Raw genomic sequence first — 11680 nt, 5'->3', positions numbered from 1 at the left:
ACATAGGTGGGCCATTCCAAAACTATGTAGACACATGTATAATTATAAACACTAAATCGAACCGGACGGAGAGCGCACATGTCTCCCCCCCCCGCCCCCGCCCCCGCCCCCATTTTTGTTCAAAGTGTTCTAATGAATAAAATATGAATACATTACACTAGAATGCACCAATTTAGACTAAATAGGTTTTCAAGATGCGACGTAGATGTCAGTTTATGTCAGGGAGTATTTATATATTATAGTTCAAAATTCATATGTTGACATAGATACATTAGCACCGCAAACATTATTCGACGGAGGTCATGGACTTGACGTGCTCAAATTACGGCCGGGTACTTTTTATAGCATTTTAAGCCAGCAGTAAGCCTGTATCCGATGAAACATCCAATTATCTTGGACTTAAACGTGCATCTCTATGGAAAATATTGTTTTCAATCACAATCCAGGGAAGATTCTACTTTATGAAGCAATAAAGATAATTATAAATTCAGTCAGTAGTCCGTATACAATTAGGCCACCGAGAAGCGAGTCGCCAGTGACCTTTTATGACACGTATCATCAAAAAGTTAGACACATGGCAACATGTGTTGTTCCTGTCTTAAGTGGACATTAAATCCAGTCGTTAAGAATGCTTTAATCACATTATGTTTGTATTTCTTCGATGCATTGCTCAAAATAACACGACCTGAAATAATGAAATCCAACTGTTTCAAAAATTATACAGAGATTCAGACGAAAAACAAAATTTATTTCTAAGTACAACCAATAATTAAAATAAGCACTTTCCAGAAATAAAATGAGGCTGTTTATTGCATAAAACAGTTTATTGTGTGTCAAATTCGCCGTTCGAAGAAAAAGACCCCGCCGACCTAACGAATGCTTTTAAGTACGGTGATAAAAGTATGTAAATATTGAAGAAATCTTCGCGGAGTTTCTATATTATGCATAGGTTGTTTGTATTTTCCAACAATATGATAAACTAGACCTTCCTTTAGTTGCTTTACATTCGTCTTCTTGTGGGGGAGAGTACACATCCAAACAAACACCGCCACTGTCATTACTGGCCATTTAAAAATCCCCATAATTGCTACTGTTGACTTTTGCACTTTAAAGAATATAGTGCCAAACTCGTATTTCTTTGAATATGTAGACGGCGAGACAATAGAAACCGCTTGATTTATTTGTTATTAATGCGGATGGTTTAAGTACATGGTCATTAAGGGAACATTACTCATCTGAAAGTCATCAGATTTCAGACGCACTCGAAGACATTTAATGGCTTTAAATAAAGGTAGATCCTGTTGTTATAATTAAAGAACATTTCGATTTTATCCCATATAGAAAAAATCAAGACGTGATTTGAAATTAAGCGATCAACTAACACCCGCGTAAAATACTGGTGTTATTTAGTGTTTTATTATTTAATCTGTTAAAATTAATATCGCATTTTCTTTCAAATAAAGAAAGTGTCACAATGATTACTACTATTTTAAAAATGTATTCATTATTGTTGTCCAGAATACCTTTTGTATCGTTATCTTTTAATATCCATCCTTTTGTTTGTTTGACTACTAGTTGCAAATAAAACAAATTCCAAACCAAATTCCAAATTCCAAACCTCTTTTATCACTTAGTAACCACAACAAGAAACTAAGCGTTTACTACATTTTATTCATTTCGCAAATACTATTTCATACTGTAAGATTGTGTATTAAAAGATCAATGACATTTATATGAGGGTTTGGAGGAATATTTATGATAATAGTTGAATATACATACATGGCATACATATACAACTTTAAATGTTGTTGATACAAAGTAACATCGTATATTATACGACTTTCAATATATTAGCACCATGCTAACTTAATTCTAGTGACTTGTGCATTTGCACCTGACCCGATGGGTCTAAACGTCACCATAGCTGAAGCATGTTAAATATTTACAGTAAAAACAATTTGAGCTATTAAACCATACAATGCGTGGTACTCATTTACACTTCGTGTACTTTTCTGTATAACAAGGAGTTAGAGACAAATAGGCAAAGCAATTCTTCAATTGCTAATTTTTACAAATAAATACACATGTACATTTTAGAAGTATACAGTGTGAACAGGACATTCAAATAATATATTGCACGCCTGCTAAATGCAAGTATTTGATTACAAATATCCACCTGAAGACAGAAAAATGAACACAAATAAACCTTTTATGACACTATATTTGTACAGTATTTAAAAGTCATGGGACATCTGAAATGCGTCAGTTTGAGGTATATTGTTTTAACGGAACGTCTCCGAGATCCAGTCAGAGTTCATCACTGTTGTCGTAGTAGGCGGCGCAGTAGAAATGATTGCACGTTGTCCATTTAAGGCGAAACCTGTCATTTCGACACTATGATGATGCAGTTTGCCTTGTGTTTTAATATCGGTTTTACAAAGTCATTGTTTTGGCTGCTCGGGGAAGAGCGGCCGTCCACGGAAATATCACTGATGCTTGTCGTTATAGCCAATGGCTTATCGTAGATCTCGTCCACCCATTGTACCCTTTGGATGGAGCCTTTACCGCGCCCCTGGTGACATCTGCACAACGCACTGTCACTCAAACAACGTTTGCACAAATATTTATTTGACATCGTAGAAGTTGACGTCACGTCGACATCCCGCGAGGAGACGCGGTCGTTCTTTTTCGACATGACGTTGTCGACTGTGGCGCTGGTGAGCCGACTGTCCGAGTCTTGTTTATAGTTCTCCATCACTGCACGGAAGAGGTCTGAGCTATCCGCTACAAACGGTCGGTTAGGGGGAGATGTTCCGAATGAAAACCCAGAGTCGCAGACTTCGTCCTGATATCCGTACATGTTTTCCTCACATGCGAACCTTTCACGACTGCTTTTGTCTTGTATGATTCTTAAGTATAAAATGTTTTTTTTTACTGCTGTTACACAAAAAGAGCAGTTTCGTTGTCTGATTTATTTTCTTATTTAAAATGTATTTTCCCGTTGTATTTATTAATATATTCACTCCGTTCTATTCAAGCAAATTTCATCAAAGTTTTATCACTTTCAATTTCAGTAAAGGAAGAAAGCGGATTGTGTCTCGATCGTAGAAGTAGTTTAATACTGAAGAGCTAGCCAACTCTATCTGTATTTATACCACTGCCTTGTTTGCTTCGGCTCGACTTTATTGGAGATATGCCATACAGCGACACACCTTATCGTATCCGTTCATTCAGTATTCTCCGCACGAATATATTCTTTAATCTTACTAATTTTAGCAGATGTTTCGTAATTTTAGGGATATGAATGTCTTATTTAATTTCAATGTCGATTGCGTTATCATGCTGTTACTGAATTCCATTGTCTAGTCTTTACGGATTAACTAAATCGTCTTAAATAAGAGGGATAAAATTGGTTTCAGCTTTCGATCTCTTGGTCTAGCTTTCGACCTGTTGTATAATGTTAAATCATATCAAGGACCCGTTGCTCCGACATGTCCAGCTTGTGACACACCCATGGCACTGCCCATTCGTACCTTACTGTATATACCTTGTATTAACTTCAGGCAGACATAGGTATTCCCTACCCTATACTCGCTTCTGCTGAGACATTTCCGTTTGATTTTAGATTAAGCAGAATGACCCTTTGTGTATATTTAATAGAGAGATAATTCATGACAGATATATGTTAATATATAAAGTAGTAAAGTGCCGGCTCAAGATTCTATATAATCAAATAAAAAAGTAACATCACATGGGTATTCTTTTCTTTAATAAGCCGACCGGTTTCGCTTGTAGCTCACCAAGGCTTATAACGAGCTACAACCGGTTTTGTCGGATTATTAAAGAAAATACCATGAGATGTTATTTTTTATTTGATTATAAATTACATATACATTCTATAATTGTATGACACATAAGGCTGAAAACATCTCGTACAGTGTAGATGTATGGGGTCTGGGCCCTACAACCATCAACCACTCGGTCGTTACCGTCGACATATATTCACAACCTTGCCCACAACGGAACAAAGGAATTAAGTCATGTCGATATAAATGTTACACTGAAGTCATTTACCATTATCTCCGGTCAATTCTTGAATATCGTCAGCATGATTTCACGAGTTCGTTCACCTTTATACGCATAAAGGAGACATTAGTTGTAGCTTATGTCAGGTAACTGTTACGCGTTTTCATTGAGCTTTCATTTTAGGTCGTTTGAGATATTGGAGGCGATAACATTTATAGAAAAATGGAGCCGGGTTGAAGTTCATTCACTCCGTCATTCTTCCGATATCTGAAATACTTTAATTACATCACAGATAATCACGACATCCTTTGTTGCTTTAATATATGCTATTAAGACAATGAAGGCTTCCCATTCAAAAGTAATCTTGTTAAGTAAGCTGAGGGACATCATATGCAGCGTGAGTCTTTTATGAAATTAATGGCATTATAATCCGTTCTTCTCAAGATATTTATTAATTAACGTTACAACATTTAGGAGTCTATTTACAACATCAGCGTTTTGACTTTAGTAAATATGCTATTCTACAAAGAGCAGAGCAGAGCAAAACAGAAAAGAACTTTGGATAAAAACACTCGTTGAATCAGGGAAGAAATTGGAGTATGCACTTAGGGCCATCAAGTACTTCTGCGAGTGGGGCACCCTGAAAGGCGATTTTTGCGTGTTAAAAACATAACATTTATTATTGCATTCATACATCATATCAAAATTTAATGACAAGTAAAGGCAAATCGTCAAGATTTGATATAAGTGAATAAGAATACATACTACAACATGTAAATAGGGTTGAACGTGATCAAGTGGAGAAGTGGTTACCTATCACCAAGGAGGTCGTGAGTATGAGCCCACGAGGTGACACGATCTGTGCCTCTCGGGTTTCTACCTAGGAAACGGTTCTTGCCAGATCCACATCAGCTAATAAGCCGTCTTCACATCTGAGCTGAATAGAATTAGTATCAACTAACTAAATCCAGCGTGCTGAAACGTAGATACTACATAATGATATTAAGAACAATTAACATTTGTTTGAAGAACTTTGACAAAGGCAACCAGGGTCAAATAGCAACCCATGTTTTTTAAACGAAATCTTCTGAACTGGACCGAAGGTCACATTTAAAAATTTTTAACGTCAAAAACACTCCCGAAAGTGGAAAGTTATGATTCAACTGCACACTGATATCATGACAGATTACGCAGAGGTATGTTTGCACATATTTCATTTCTGATGATAAGACTAGAATTGCTTTTAAGCTATTTAAAATGCACTTCGATAAAGTTGTATATCGAGTGTTTTGAAAGTCTGTCGATATCAACCAGCAATACAAAACAAATAAACAGACATAAAGTAAATAGCATATTGCTCTTTTATTGTCATGGCAGAGGAATGATAATTTTAACATTCAGGAAAGTATCATGTTATTCTGGCCTAATGTTTTTCCTATAATAATTGAACAATTTGTTTTTCAACTGATACCAGCACCACGGCTATATCATACACTGCTCGTCTACTTTTTCCGTCATTTAATTAGCTACTATACCACTACCACCACTACTGCTTGCTACACCAGTCTTGTGGGAACCATCACCGGCATCACCGAGAATGGATCTACATCTTACCGCTCTCTGTACAATCTTTTCTGTATACTGCACGTTTACCAAACTCGTCAAGGGAAGAAATTTTAAATAAATTTTAAACAAATGGGCGCAAACACTTGTGTTGGAACGTTCTAAGGGGGTGGGGTTTCTGCGACTGACACAATTGGTTTAAACCGGTACTATCCGCGCCGTCATCGAATGAAACGTCAACTTAAATTCATGCCAAGGCAATCACAACTAAAGAAACTCATATTAACAAAATATATTATTAATAGGTCATGTTATATTCCTTTTTTAATTGCATGCAATTTTGGAGACGCGTAAAACGTCTTTTAATGAATGCCTTTCTGGCATTAAGACTTACATTGAAGACCATTTTTGCAACGTTCAACATATACATATGTATATAACCTATTAGGGCGGTTTTAAAGTACATCATATGTATTTCACACAACTGTAAGCACTAGACCATAATTTGCGAACAAACAACAGCAAGCAAAAGTGCCGCCATCAAATGCTTGTAATAAAAAAAAACAACTTCATAAGCAGAACACAAACCATCCTTGAACTAATATTTAATGAACGCACCAGTATTTAATGATCGTAATACTTATTATTTCAATTTCTTTTAATGGCTGCTCAATACATGCCTATATTTGACTTTGGTGGCTTAATTCCATATTGACGGTGCTTATCGGCGACAGTTGGACCTTTGGCTTTCATTAAAATCACGCCAAAAGTGCGAACGCATACACAGCCAAAATTCGGCAGACGACAATCCTGATACGACGCAAGTGGATCTGATATACGAGATGTAAGTAAGTAGCCCTGAGCAAATATTGAAATTAAACAAATACTTCAACATCCAACAGGCCAAACACTTGATTTTAGACGTTTGAAAAGTAGTGACAGAGTATCGTAGACTATACTACTCAACATTAGCGTCGTTTATTCTCTAACTCAACCGATTGCTGTACCCTACTGCTTGCCAAAACAGAGCTGATTGCTGTACCTAAAGGCTTCCTTATACAGAACCGTTTTCTGTACATTTCTGCTTGCCAAAACAGAACCGATTGGTGTACCGAAAGGGTTCCTTAAAAAGAAGTGATTGATGTAACTTAATGTTTGCCACAACAGAACATATTGCTGAACATTGATGCTTGCCACAAAAGAACCGATTGATATTCCTTGATGCTTGTCACACCAGAACATATTGCTGTACCAAACCCTTGTTAAGACAGAACCGACTGCTGTACCAAACCCTTGCTAAGACAGAACCGACTTCTGTATCAAATCCTTGCTAAGACAGAACCGACTGCTGTACCAACCCTTGCTAAGACAGAACCGACTGCTGTACCAAACCCTTGCTAAGACAGAACCGATTGCTGTACCAAACCCTTGCTAAGACAGAACCGACTGCTGTACCAAACCCTTGCTAAGACAGAACCGACTGCTGTACCAAACCCTTGCTAAGACAGAACCGACTGCTGTACCAAACCCTTGCTATGACAGAACCGACTGCTGTACCAAATCCTTGCTAAGACAGAACCGACTGCTGTACCAAACCCTTGCTAAGACAGAACCGATTTCTGTACCAAACCCTTGCTAAGACAGAACCGACTGCTGTACCAAACCCTTGCTAAGACAGAACCGATTGCTGTACCAAACCCTTGCTAAGACAGAACCGACTGCTGTAACAAAGCCTTGCGAAGACAGACCAATTGCTGCAAAAAAGCTTGCAAGAACAAAATCTGACTGCGGTACCAAAATGCTTGCCAAAACAAAATTCATTGTAGAAAACAGAAATGCGGTTTGTTGTCTTTACCTGAATTGAGACAAGCTAAGGAACGCAGTAGACTTACAAGCACGTAGAATATCAATATAAAGCGGACACTTATTAAAATGTCCACCGAAAGGTTACTATAGTCGTCATATCGATAAAGCAAACCAATTTTTTTCCTTGTTTTAAAAGTTAAGGTACTATGCAAGAGACATCGCTTTCTTTACCTTTGGACTTGATTGAAAATCTATATGCATTTCAAATGTAAGCGATATCTTTGTTTCAAAGTATGGCATATATTTGAAACTGAAATTAAAAGTACGTTGTACGTCATCGATTTTTATCAAAGAAGCGATTACTTTTTAATTTATTGCTCAAATGAATTATTCATTGCTTATAAACAAGTGATAAAACATGCGTACTTTAGAATGTGATTCAGATAACGTCTTTGACATATTTAGGGTTATCTTTAATATAGAAAAAAATAGGTATGGTTCAGAGATATATGGGCACACGCTCTCAATAAAGTGGGTTAAAATGCGTGGTGACATCTAGAGTATCATAAGTGATAAAAGTACTGTATAAATTAGTATATCTAACATGTATTGTCGTTGGTTCAAAGTCTCTACTGACCAAGCCTATAGCTCGTAACCTTCAAAGTCTCTACTGACCAAGCCTGAAGCTCCTTACCTTAAAAGTCTATACTGACCAAGCCTGTTGCCCCTTAGCCTTCAAAGTCTATTAGGGCCAAGCCTGTATCTCCTAATGTTCAAAGTCTCTACTGGCCAAGCCTGTAATTCCTAACGCTCAAAGTCTCTACTGGCCAAGCATGTAGCTCCTAACGTTTTAAGTCTCTACTGACCAAGGCTGTAATTCTTAACGTTCAAAGTCTCTACTGGCCAAGCCTGTAGCTCCTAACCTTTAAAGTATCTACTGGCCAAGCCTGTAGCTCCTAACGTTCAAAGTTTCTAATGAACGAACCTGTAATTCCCAACGTTCAAAGTTTCTACTGACCAAGCCTGTTGCTCTTAATCTTCAAAGTTTCTACTGAACAAGCCTGTAGTTCCTAACCTATAAAGTATTTACTGACCAAGCCTGTAGCTTCTTATGTTCAAAGTTTCTTCTGAACAAGCCTGCAATTCCCAACGTTCAAAGTCTCTACTGACCAAGCCTGTAGCTCCTAACGTTCAAAGTCTCTACTGACCAAGCCTGTAGCTCCTAACGTTCAAAGTCTCTACTGACAGAGCCTGTAGCTCATAACGTTCAAAGTCTCTACTGACGAAGCCTGTAGCTCCTAACGTTCAAAGGTCTACTGACCAAGCCTGTAGCTCATAACCTCCAAAGTCTCGACTGAACAAGCCTGTAAATCCCAAGTCTCTACTGGCCAAGCCTGTAGCTCCCAACGTTCAAAGTCATTACTGACCAAGCCTGTAGCTCCTAACGTTCAAAGTCTCGACTGGCCAAGCCTGTAGCCCCCAACGTTCAAAGTCTCTACTGACCAAGCCTGTAGCTCCCAACGTTTAAAAGCTCTACTGACCAAGCCTGTAGCTCCCAACGTTCAAAGTCTCTACTGACCAAGCATGTAGCTCCCAACGTTCAAAGTCTCTACTGACCAAACCTGTAGCTCCCAACGTTCAAAGTCTCTACTGAACAAGCATGCAGCTCCCAACGTTCAAAGTCTCTACTGAACAAGCATGTTGCCCCCAACGTTCAAAGTCTTTACTGACAAAGCCTGTAGCTCCCAACGTTCAAAGTCTCTACTGAACAAGCATGTAGCTCCCAACGTTCAAAGTCTTTACTGACAAAGCCTTTAGCTCCCAACGTTCAAAGTATCTACTGACCAAACCTGTAGCTCCTAACGTTCAAAGTCTCTACTGAACAAGCATGTAGCTCCCAACGTTCAAAGTCTTTACTGACAAAGCCTTTAGCTCCCAACGTTCAAAGTATCTACTGACCTAGCTTGAAGCTCCCAACGTTCAAAGTCTCAAATGAACAAGCCTGTAATTCCCAACGTTCAAAGTTTCTACTGAACAAGCCTGTTATTCCCAACGTTCAAAGTTTCTACTGAACAAGCCTGTAATTCCCAACGTTCAAAGTTTCTAATGAACAAGCCTGTTATTCCCAACGTTCAAAGTCTCTACTGAACAAGCCTGTAATTCCTTACGTTCAAAGTCTCTACTAACCAAGCCTGTAATTCCTAAGGTTCAAAGTCTCTTCTGACCAAGCCTATAATTTCTAAGGTTCAAAGTCTCTACTGACCAAGCCTGTTAACCTTTACGTTCAAAGTTTCTACTGACCAAGCCTGTAAATCCCAACGTTCAAAGTCTCTACTGATCAAGCTTATTATTTCTAACGTTCAAGGTCGACTCTACTGACCAAGCTTGTAATTCCTTACGTTCAATGTCTCTACTGACCAAGCCTGTAATTCCCAACGTTTTAAGTATCTACTGGCCAAGCCTGTAGCTCCCAGCATATAAAGTCTCTACTAACCATGCCAAACGTCCATACGTTTAAAATCTCTACTGACCAAGCCTATAATTCCTAACGTTCAAAGTCTCTACCGACCAAGCCTGTAGCACATAACGTTCCAATTATCTACTGACCAAGCCTGTAATTCCTAACGCGCAAAGTCTCTACCGGCCAAGCCTGTAGCATCTAACGTTCAAAGTCTCTACTGGCCAAGTATGTAGCATCTAACGTTCAAAGTCTCTTCTGACCAAGCCTGTAATTCATAACGTTTTAAGTCTCTATTGACCAAGCATGTTATTCATAACGTTCAAAGTCTCTACTGAGCAAGCCTGTAATTCATAACGTTCAAAGTCTCTACTGACCAAGCCTGTATATCCTAACGTTCAAAGTCTCTACTGACCAAGCCTGTAGATCCTAACGTTCAAAGTCTCTACTAACCAAGCCAAACTTCCATACGTTCAAAGTCCCTACAGACCAAGCCTATAATTCCTTACGTTCAAAGTCTTTACCGACCAAGCCTGTAGCTCATACCCTTCTAATTATTTACTGACCAAGCCTGTAATTCCTAACGTTCAAAGTCTCTACCGACCAAGCCTGTAGCTCATACCGTTCAAATTATCTACTGACCAAACCTGTAATTCCTAACGTGCAAAGTCTCTACCGGCCAGGCCTGTAGCATCAAACGTTTAAAGTCTCTACTGGCCAAGCATGTAGCATCTAACGTTCAAAGTCTCTTCTGACCAAGCCTGTAATTCATAACGTTTTAAGTCTTTATTGACCAAGCCTGTAATTCATAACGTTCAAAGGTTCTACTGACCAAGCCTGTAATTCATAACGTTTAAAGTCTCTACTGGCTAAGCCTGTAGCATCAAACGTTCAAAGTCTCTACTGGCCAAGCATGTAGCATCTAACGTTCAAAGTCTCTTCTGACCAAGCCTGTCATTCATAACGTTTTAAGTCTTTATTGACCAAGCCTGTAATTCATAACGTTCAAAGGTTCTACTGACCAAGCCTGTAATTCATAACGTTTAAAGTCTCTACTGAACAAGCCTGTAACATCTAACGTTCAAAGTCTCTTCTGACCAAATCTGTAATTCCTAACGTTCAAAGTCTCTACTGACCAAGCCTGTAGCATCTAACGTTCAAAGTCTCTTCTGACCAAACCTGTAATTCCTAACGTTCAAAGTCTCTACTGGCCAAGCCTGTAGCATCTAACGTTTAAAGTCTCTTCTGACCAAGCCTGTAATTCATAACGTTTTAAGTCTCTACTGACCAAGCCTGTAATTCCTAACGTTCAAAGTCTCTACTGATCAAGTCTGTAATTCTCAACGTTCAAAGTCTCTACTGGCCAAGCCTGCAATTCTTAACGTTCAAAGTCTCTACTGACCAAACCTGTAATTCCTTACGTCAAAGTCTCTACTGACGAAGCATGTAATTCCGTTCGGTCAAAGTCTTTACTGACCAAGCCTGTAATTTCCTACGTTCAAAGATTCTACTAAAAAAGCCTGTTATTCATAACGTTCAAAGTCACTACCGACCAAGCCTGCAATTCTTACGGTCAAAGTCTCTACTGACCAAGCCTGTGGCTCCTAACGAATAAAAAACATTGGTTACAATTTCGGCCTGGGATGGGCATTATTTTTCGCATAATTATTTTTATACTTAGAAAGTCTTCAGTACGGTTGTCCAAAACATCCCGAGGATATCTGATTTTTTTTTCCAAAAGTAGTAATGTAAAATAAATGAACACATAGATCGTCAGGCCAGCACTTGCCCTGACAAAGAAACATTCACGTAAATCATATTCAAAAT

This window comes from Mya arenaria, chromosome 13 (genome assembly GCF_026914265.1).
Source record: "Mya arenaria isolate MELC-2E11 chromosome 13, ASM2691426v1".
In the NCBI taxonomy this organism is placed as follows: Eukaryota; Metazoa; Mollusca; class Bivalvia; order Myida; family Myidae; genus Mya; species Mya arenaria.
Note: the sequence above shows the minus strand (reverse complement) of the source record.